This window comes from Manis javanica, chromosome 8, assembly GCF_040802235.1.
Source record: "Manis javanica isolate MJ-LG chromosome 8, MJ_LKY, whole genome shotgun sequence".
Taxonomy (NCBI): Eukaryota; Metazoa; Chordata; class Mammalia; order Pholidota; family Manidae; genus Manis; species Manis javanica.
Window position 1 is genome coordinate 123,799,403 of NC_133163.1, and position 9,808 is coordinate 123,809,210.

The 9,808-nt window shown below is 43.9% G+C and overlaps 1 protein-coding gene across 9 annotated transcripts in view; it reads left to right on the forward strand.

Annotated features, from left to right (window-relative positions):
- Positions 1 to 9,808, forward strand: part of PEAK1 (pseudopodium enriched atypical kinase 1) — a 306,660-nt gene that overhangs the window by 289,739 nt on the left and 7,113 nt on the right. The window lies entirely within an intron of this gene.

Genomic DNA, 9,808 nt, shown 5'->3' on the forward strand with positions numbered 1-9,808 from the left:
AAACATTGTGATATCTGTGTAGGTTTACAGAAACACATATGAATAAGACAAAGGCCCTGCCCTCAAGGAGCTTATATTCTAATGGGAAAAACAAAGGCATAAAAAGGTCTTAAACAAGCGAGGTTATATAATGAAGGCTCAGAGTGGTATGCAGCAATGTAAAGATGAATGGAAAACTCATTGTTAACCGTTATCTCAGGGCCAATAAAAAAAGGCCTCGTGTCCACTGCACACTAGTCTTTGTGGTAAATACAGTGCATGTAGACAATAGTGGAAAAAGTAAGTCTATGGAGAGATTTGGGACCAACTTTAGAGCTCAAAGCTCTAATGGCGAGCTTAAGAGGTTAGACCTTATTTTGTGTTATATGGGAAGCCAATAAGGATTTTTAAACAGAAGGATAACATGATTTTGGAAGAACACTGTGGCGATAAGAGTCCAGGAGGACTGGATGCGGGGAAGCCAGTCATCATGCTATTACAATAGGCCAGGTAAATAATAATGAGACCCTGAAATAGGACGGCAGGAAGGAAGTCGCATGTGGTGAAAGCTGAGGCAGGCAGGAGACAGCGTCTGGCGAGTGGCTGGATGAAGATGAGGGACCACCACAGGATGACGGTGACGCCACTGACTGAAATATGAACCAGAAAAGCTAGGACGACGAGCTTTCTTTCCACGGAGCATGCCCAAGGGACAGCCAAGCTGAAAGAAACCCTGTTACCAAATAAAAATGTGGTTTTGGTGCTCAGAAGAAAGGTCAAGGCTAGTGATATGGTCACCCAGTCCTCTCATTGATTTGATGTCGTTTAAACTGTGAGTATGTACGAGATTATAGTCTATAGTCTGCAAATTAGGAGAAGGTCCACACATCTAAGTGACCCCACGCAGGAGCATTTGGAATAGAAGTACAGGGCAAGGACCCGCAGATCAGAGACCCCGAGGTTGCAGGACACTTGAGCAGGATGAGGCAAGGGCGGACTTCGATCTCTGCTAAACCTCAAAAAAATAGCAATCTCAGTAATAGGAGTAGATACAGGGAGTTAGACGGAGAATGGGACAGGGAGGTCGTGGAGGCAGTGAGCACAGCCTACTTTTTAAGTGTTTTGGTGAAGGAAAGGCCAAATTGATGCCCAGACAGTATTTAGCCTTAGCTCCCATTTCATCTCATTCGTGTCTCCTTTGGTCCCCTCGTCGCCATGCGGTGAGTCGCCACCCAGCGGACCGGACGGACTGCCTGTCTCCATGGGATGTGTATCGGCTGGCCTCCAGCCCTAGTTTTCCTTGTTCTCTAAGTAAAGCTTAACGTAAATCTAAGCATGAGCTTAAAACTGCCCTTCTCTAAATAAAATCCACCTTGCTCTTCCCCCTTTTGAAGAGTCTGGGTAGCCCCTGACCGGATGCGTGACCCTCGGAGCTGGCTCGAGTCAACTTCAGCGGACAGGCGGGAGCCTGGCCCCGCGGGGCCTCCGTGTTGTCCCTGAACGAACACACGGCCGCCTTTTGCCTGGGAGCAGGATGGGCAGGTGGTCAAATTATGGCTCAGACGCGCTGGAACATAACAATATTTTATAACAAATGTGAGACCACATAAGAAATTTGGATATATAGTACTGTGATGAAAATCTCACATAAGCAAAAAATACAAGTTTCTGACTTATTTTTCCAACAGTTCCAAATTGAGGCCATTAGGTGTCTTCTCTTTTTAAAGGAGTCCAGGTCTTTACTCTCCAGGACAGAGCGTGCAGAGCGCAGTGAAGACGCGCACCTCCTGTCACAGGACTGGGGCTGCGTCCTTTTTCCCGCCTGTGCCGAGAAGCCTGTTAGAAGCCTGTGATAGGTGCAGGTGAGCTGGGCAGACTGGCATCTCTTACTGCGTTATCACTCCAGAGTCTGCGCTCATCGCATTTGGGTGGTTGCTGAGAAAGCAAGACTCTAAATGAAAAAACATTATCAGGAAAAGCTGTGATTGGTAGGAATTTACAACCAGTTCAGACTATAGACACAGGCAATTAATTACTGGCTTAGTGACAAGGAAAAAAAACTATAGAGGGGAAACCACTTCCGTCATGATTCAACACAAATATGCCCAACATTGAAACTTCACAGAAAGCCGCTGACCAGCAGCCAGCTACACATACTCCGAGCCATCCTGGGGAGCGTGCACCTCATTTCAGGACCAAATGCATACAGAAGTTCCTAAGAGTCTCCACTGGGAATGGATTTAGAAAGGAGAGGTTTTGGATATTTGTGTAAAATGAATTTTCTGGTGGGACAATGGCTTCCATCAGTGAGATGAGAGGACACAGTTAGAAATTATAAGTTGGGATTCAAATTAATTGAATTCCTCATCTGAGCCCTGAGCTGATTATTGGATGTAGGACGTATCTCAGTTTCTTTAGTGTGAACATCCTGGCATCGTTCTGTCAGCCTAAGTACTGGTTCAGGAACACAAGTGATTTTCTTTTGTTCTACCTGCTGAGTGGGAACGTGAAAAGATTTAATGAGAACAGTCACAAATAAAATAGTAAAAACCTTATACAGTTGCCTTCTTGAGTTTTTCTGGACTCCAAAGTGGCTTTCCTGGGCATGTGAACATTTTTGCAGCCATTCAAGCTGTGAATTACCTGGCCTACCCAACAGATCTCAGCAGATACTCCTGCTGCATGTTCTGAGTACTCGGGGCCCAGACAGCATTTATATATTAAATACTCAATCCATTTTGAATATATTTGTAGCAGCACAAATGCGTGTGGGTCTCAGCTCTGCAGCAGCAAGTAAAGCAATTCTCCTCCAAGGCAGATTGGTCAGTGATCGGCCAATGTTCTTCGAGCAAGATCGTACCAAATACTGGATATCAATTTTGAGTTTGCAGGTTTTCATTCTGTTTTCTCTCCCATTTGCGGTTGTGCTTCTGTGTATTATAACAAAATAGCACAGATGGTGTAGTGCGTGTCGTCTTCAGTGTTTCTCATTTTCATTCCTCTGCAATTCATCCCCTGCAACATCCATCTCACCTAAGGTTCACCGAGGCACTGTAAATGTATAGTGTGACATGGAAATGAGATTCCCCGCTGATAAAGTGGAAGTGGCCTGTAGGCGTACGAGGCTGACTGGGCCCGTAAAGGAAAAGGAAAAGCTAATGTGGTATATTTTTGAAGAGTCCTGTATTTTGTAATTATTGCTTCATTTGGGAACAGAGAAACTTGTACAGAACAATAAGGAGCAATGTCATTTTATGTAGTTTTGTGCAGTGCAAAACCACTGAGCCTCCAGGGCTTAGCAGAACTTAGCAGACAGCCCTTAGTGCTCAGATTTTACTCATTTGCATACTCAGGTCATGAGTATTTATTACTCAGATTTGTCTGCATCGCCCCCTTCCACATCACCTTGCCAACTTCTACCTGTTTCATAAAGCTGTTCATACATTCTGGTTGCTCTGAGTAAATAACCCCTGTTGCTATACCAGATCGGGTGCAGCTTTTCTCAGGATTTTGTACAGACACATTGAGCATGTACCATGTACTCTGTGCTAGGCCCTAAAGAAGCACATATCTGCTCTTAAGACAGACCGAAACATGTGACATCTGTAATAGGAGAGACATGTACAAGGTAAAGAAGAAACACAGGAAAGAGGTTTGGGGTATTTAGCACTTTCTGTCTTTGACAGAATTGGCACATGAGATGGGTTTCAAAATAATACATAAGAATCCCTCAGACAGATGAGGGGTGACGATCTGGGGGGGGAGGGGGAGGGGGCCGGCCGGAGGAGTTCAGTGCGGCAGGAGCAGAGGAGAGGTGAGGGGAGGCTGGAAGGGAGCCAGACCAGGATCTCGGCCTGCGGAGACAACGGGGCGTCGCTAGGAAGTTCATGTAGGCACGTGATTCTGATTTTTTTGAAAGGTGGCCCTGGTGGCCATGTGGAAGGTGTGCTTGAGGGGAACCGCTTGAAAAGTAGGGGGAACACAGGAATGTGTTGTTTTAATTTGTCTGATTTTTCTCAAACTATTCAAATTCAGTTAGACAATACCCATCATATCATTGATAAGTTTTCACAAATGCCTAGGGTGCCTAACTGGTTTTCTTGGTTTCACTGGAGATGGCTGGTAATTGTAGGTCTTCTCTGGTAATGTAGCTGTATTCCTATTATGTTAATGTGTACATGCAATTTAATTAGTAGTTTAAAACCTATACATGCTTATGTTACACTACAAGAAGATATGTCAAAGAAATAATCAATCTTCCCATGTTTCCTTCCATATGCTACCTCTATAGCTTTTCTTCTTCCTTCCTAATTACAACCCTTTAGTAGAATTCGTGCCTCATATCGAATTTACCGAGTAACATAATTCCTCCAGATGGTAAAGATACCTCGAGACAAGTGCTGGGCATAGAAGCCACAGGGCATAAATCTGCAAAGAAGTGAAAAACTAGCCTTTTCAAAGAATATTGCTTCTCTCTCACTTACCAACTTTACATCTCCCTGTATGGCCCTGGAAGATGACTGGTTAGCCAGAGACGGGTAAGATTCCTCAAGGGAGGAACAACCTAAGACAGGCACAGTCGCAGGGGGGCCATCAGGTGAGAAATTGGGGATCAACAGAGGTGAGGCTTAGAACCTCACCCCCCCTGCTTTGAGAGAAATCTTCTGCATACGTGGATGTATTATTGCCCTTGTCTAGCTCGGATTAGCACATAGTCTACAGGCACACACCTGATCATCTACAATTGCTCTCTTACAGCACTAAACTATGTTTTCTACCTTTATCTTGCATCTACCTACCACTTCAGCATTTTATTTAAAATAATAATAATGATAATAATAATAATAATAATAATAACAATAAGGGAGAAATGTGGGATTCATATATAAATCAAGTATAAAAATCAAACGAATAATCATATTTGACCTGAGTTCATGATGCGTGATCAGAACCAAAAGTTTCTGTGATGACTGCCCTTGTACTGTTCACCATGTAAGAACTTGTTCGTTATGCTTCAGAAGATTGGAGACTGTTGAGAATTAGGCTTGGGGTTGATTAATGATTGTGCATTGAGTCCCCTATACAGAATTTTATTGTTGTTAACAACCATATGATCAATAAATATGAGAGATGCCCTCTCAAAAAAAGAAAAGAAAAGTAGGGGTAATAGTTGGAGGCCGTGTTTTGGAGCAGCCCCGGTGAGTGACAATGACGGCAACAGAGATGGAGAAAACAGAGTAATTTGAAAGTTATTTGGGAACAAAGTGAATTAAAGTTAGTAATTAATTAGAGGTAGGGAGTGAGGATGAAGGAGAAACCCAGAGTGAGCCAACTTCTCCTGCAGCGGTTGGGAGACAGTGGGGCCGACCACCGAGGGGGGGGAGTGCGGGGAGGGGGACGGGCCGCAGGAGGGGAGCTCAGGCCTGGTTATGCCAAGTTTAAGGCATCTGTGGGAAGGGGCTACATGGGGAGAAACAAAGGAGGCCACTGTTTAGGTAAGTCTAAAGCTCAGAGACAAGTCTGGGTCACAGCTGTCGATGTGGAAGTCAGCAGTGCATTAAGATGGTTGAAGCCATGAGCTCGCTGCAGGGAGTGTGTCCGTGAGAAAAGAGAACAGAGAGTAAGATTGCCCCCTCCCCACACAATGCCAGCATTTCACGGAGCCTTTGGAAGGCAGGGTCACGTAAGGAAGAATGGATAATACCCCTCCTTGCAACAATTGACTTATTCCACAGTCATGCCATCCTCTTTGCCGCATGTCCCCACACTTCCCCACTTTGTGCCTTAAACTGAAAAATCTAGATTGTTCCACTCCCCGATACTGAAAGGGCAGCAAGATGTATACCGTCTTTACCAGTCCCACCAGATGCTGCTGCTTTGGAAGGGTCAGCAGTGGTAGACACATGGCGCCTCTTCATCCCGGCTGCCTTTGCTGGGGCTTTACAGGCAGAGACCCCACAGTCTGCTTTGGTAAGTCGGCTGTCTTCGTTGAGACTATCACTACAAATATAAATGCTTTATGATGGCAAGATTGCCTCAAAGGTATGCAGAGCAGTTGCCGTGGGCAACGCAGAAACTGATCTGCTGAACAGAAATGAATGGTTGGAATTAAACTTTTCAGGTTATGTGTGAGGAACGATTGTCAAGCTCTTGTCTCCTCACCAAGACCGGGCTTGTGTGAGTGCCGGCTGCCCTGATCTGGGTCTGCGAAGGTCTCAGGAGAGGGTAATCTCGCTTTGATTCTGGAAGCATGTGTTTTTTCCATTTTCCAACGCATGATTTGTCAGTGGTTAAGGGGTTTCCGCACCCCACTATATTTGGCGCTCTGGCCACGTTGCTTCAGGATGCCATGCCCTACAAATGGGAAGTGCTGAGGAGCAGTCAGATACTTGTTGGGATAATCAACTGATATGAATCAATGTTTCTCTTTCCCCTCTCTGTCGCTACTCATCTTTATTAACTCAAGACAGGCAGTTAGTATCCCCTCAACCCTCTGTTTTTGTGAGAGTGCGTTATGCGCACTGGCGGCTGTGTAGCTGCCGGCTGACTGGCCACCCGCTTTGCTGTCCTTCTGGCCTCCTCTGGAGAAGTAGCTCAGTAAGGTGCGTGTTGTGAGCGGGCCAGCAGGCAAGGGGCACTGCCCAGGACGGGCATCTCCTCCGCGTGTGCCCCTCACACCGGCATTCCCTTTGCGGGAACTTGGCATTGCCACCTTATAGAACCAAGCACTTGTCCAGAACAAGGGCCTATGTGTATTTTACAAAATCCAACCTTCACCAGCCTGGTTCGGCTCTCTTGCTACCCCGTGTGCGTGCCCGCAGCCCCTAAGTGCTGACGCTGCAGCGCCCTCTCGTGTTGCCATGACTCGGGCTCTCAGAGCGTTTTTCTTCCCATTCAGAAAATGTAGACAGTAGAGAATCTGCCAAAATTGGCGGCATTTTAAATAGGTTTTCCCATATCTAGTCAAAACACATATGAGGTGTTTTTTCTGCCCCATTAAAAATAGGAATCTTACATGAAGATTTAGGGCCATTCCAGCTCCAGCTTTTTTTCCTATTTCAAAAATTTGGGAAGCCCAAGAGTCCATCATTCTCAGGGAATGGAAGAGCCCTCCAATTCAAGCCAGCCACCCTTTATAAGGAAAAAATGTGAATACATTTCAAGAAAGAGAAATGAGAAGGGGAAACCAAGAAGTTGCTTTGATTCCTACTAGAGAAAATAACTGGGTAAGGGAAGAAGAGAAAAGTCATCTGGGGGAAGAACCCCGTCCATTTATTCTGGGAAGAGTGGCTTGTTTTCTGAAATAACTTCTGGACTAGAAATTTATCATCTGAAGTCAGGTCATTTTGAGTTTTTTTAAGAACCATAGTAGTCAAGTTTTTAATATTTGAAAAATGGCTACAATGTGGCACATAGAATAATATAATACTGCTGCCTAAACTAACATCATCATAGACTCCATAATAAAGATTTATGAGATACCCATTCTATGAGATACCCTATTAGGGGAATCTCCATAGGTCTGTGTTTGGGTTGTAACTGTTTTCATGGTCATGAACCAATTAAAAGCCATAGTGTTTTGTTTCCCTATTTCACACTTGAGTCTACTCCCTTTTTCCTTTTTCCTTAAAACTAGAGCTTATTTTTCAACTTGTCTACATATTGTGAGATGAAAAGATAAGGATGTGCCAGCTACTTAAATTGGCTCTCTAAGCGGGCTGTTTCAGAGCACCCGAAAGGGCTGAACAATTTATCATTTCTTCTTCGCAAATCACTTTGAACCTTTATCTCAAGTTGATCTGTGAAGCTTAACATAAATTTTTGTTGTAGTATTGTTGTAGTATCCATGTTCTCATCTACTCACAAAGCTCTGGGGGATCTCACAAAAGTGTGTGTGTGTGTGTGTGTGTGTGTGTGTGTGTAGTCACTATTAGAATATTCTCAGCTTCTAATGCCAAACCACAAGGTCACAAGTGTTTTTCAGTGCATTTGGCATAATGAAAACTATAGGTTGGCCTTAGATCAGAACATAACACTGGTCTTGGCATGTTTGCCGGGGCCAACCCTGGCATGGAGGTATTGAACTGTAGCAGCCCTCTTTAGCCGCCTTCTACCAAATCCGTGGCCAGAGAGCCTCACTGCTGGGCAAGTGGCTCTCCAGACTCAAAAGAAAGATGCATTGTTCAGTTCTGTTCTTTTTGTTTGAAACAATAGAAGGATTCCATAATATTCCACCATTTTAGTATTTTCAAATTGTTCATTGTTTTAGTCATTACCAGTGTTACATTTGCACAGCTGTGAGATTTACAGACAGGCTCTGCATGCCTGATCTTACCCGATCCTCAACGACTGCATGGGCCAGCAGGCTTCTGTGTATTGTCTCCTTTATTAGGGGAGACTGAGACTCAGAGAAAGTAAGTGAAATACCCGAGGATACGCGGTCAGTGGCAAGGCAAATCCCAGGCCTCCCAGGTCCTTGGAGAATGTCATTTCAATAATATGACAGCTAGAGTTTAGCTATACAGTCTCATTCAGCCAAATTCTGTGGCATTTGATTGTCTTTTCAAAGACTGAGGAGTTGGGACCTTTGAACTTTCATTCCAGCAGGCAATGTGATATTGAGCAAATTATTAAAGTTGGAAATGGGATTAACAGTACCATGTCCTAGGTCCAACTCCTATACATTAAAATGATGATGTGTAGGATTTTTAAATACCTGGTGGCACATAAATATGAAATATTGCCAAAAGTACAGTATAGGAAGAATTCATGTTGTGATTGATGAGTATGTAGAATTATATATTACACTGCACAGGCTGAGACTTTGAGAGCTTTCCAAAGATAATATTTTCTGAAAACATATGTTTCAGCTGAACTCAGCCTGGGGTTATCTCTGTTTCAAGACCAGAAGTTTGCTTAAAGATCAGAAATGCTTAGTGTGCTGTCAGACTCATTAGATAGGCAGTAGAAGATTTAAGGAGACTCATTTTCGGATCTCACACACACACACACAAACACACAATTCTGTGGCGCGATCACCGGCATCAGGTCTCTAACTGTAATAAATATGCACAAGGACAATCAATGAGAAAGGGAGGCTTCTCTCTCCTGAAACTCCTTTGCCTTTGGTCTTTTATTTTATTTTTTCTTTCAAATAGCTATTAAATTACCTGGCCAACAGTACGTCACTCTCCTGACCAGTGGTACAAAACAAGGTATCCTGGCCTACTTTATGAGCCATTTATTGAGCTTCTGTGTAAGTCTGGAAATCAGAGCATACTGCCTCTCAGAACTGGGGACCCACCAGCACTGTCCAAAGAAAACAGACATTCTCTTTAAATGAAAATCATAAGAAAATCCTTTTAAATTTTGCTTCTTTTCTGTATTTTTGCAATGAAGAGGCACTATAAACACTACAGAACCGTTGCTGGGAGGCTTTGATTTCTGTGAAATAACGTCAGTGTATGAACCCGTCAAGACTAGAAATATAATAGTTGTTTTAGCATGTAGAGCTCTAAGCTAATGTATGACAAAAACGTCTTCCTTGATCCATAACCAATTAATGAAGTTCTTGTTAAAAGGCCTTATTGCCTGAGTATCGGACCTTAAATGAGCCCTGTTAATAGAAAGCATGAAACACATGGTCCTCCATTAAAAATGTTGGCTTTGCTCTGACCAGGTCATGCCAGTGATTCTCTCAAACTTTTATTTCTACCCTGTCAGTGAACCCTGGGTGCCTGAGTTGTGGCCATCACAATGCCATCAAAAGTTAGGAAAACCCACAGTTTACCTGGCCAGTTGTATGTCACTCTCCTGACCAGTGGTGAAA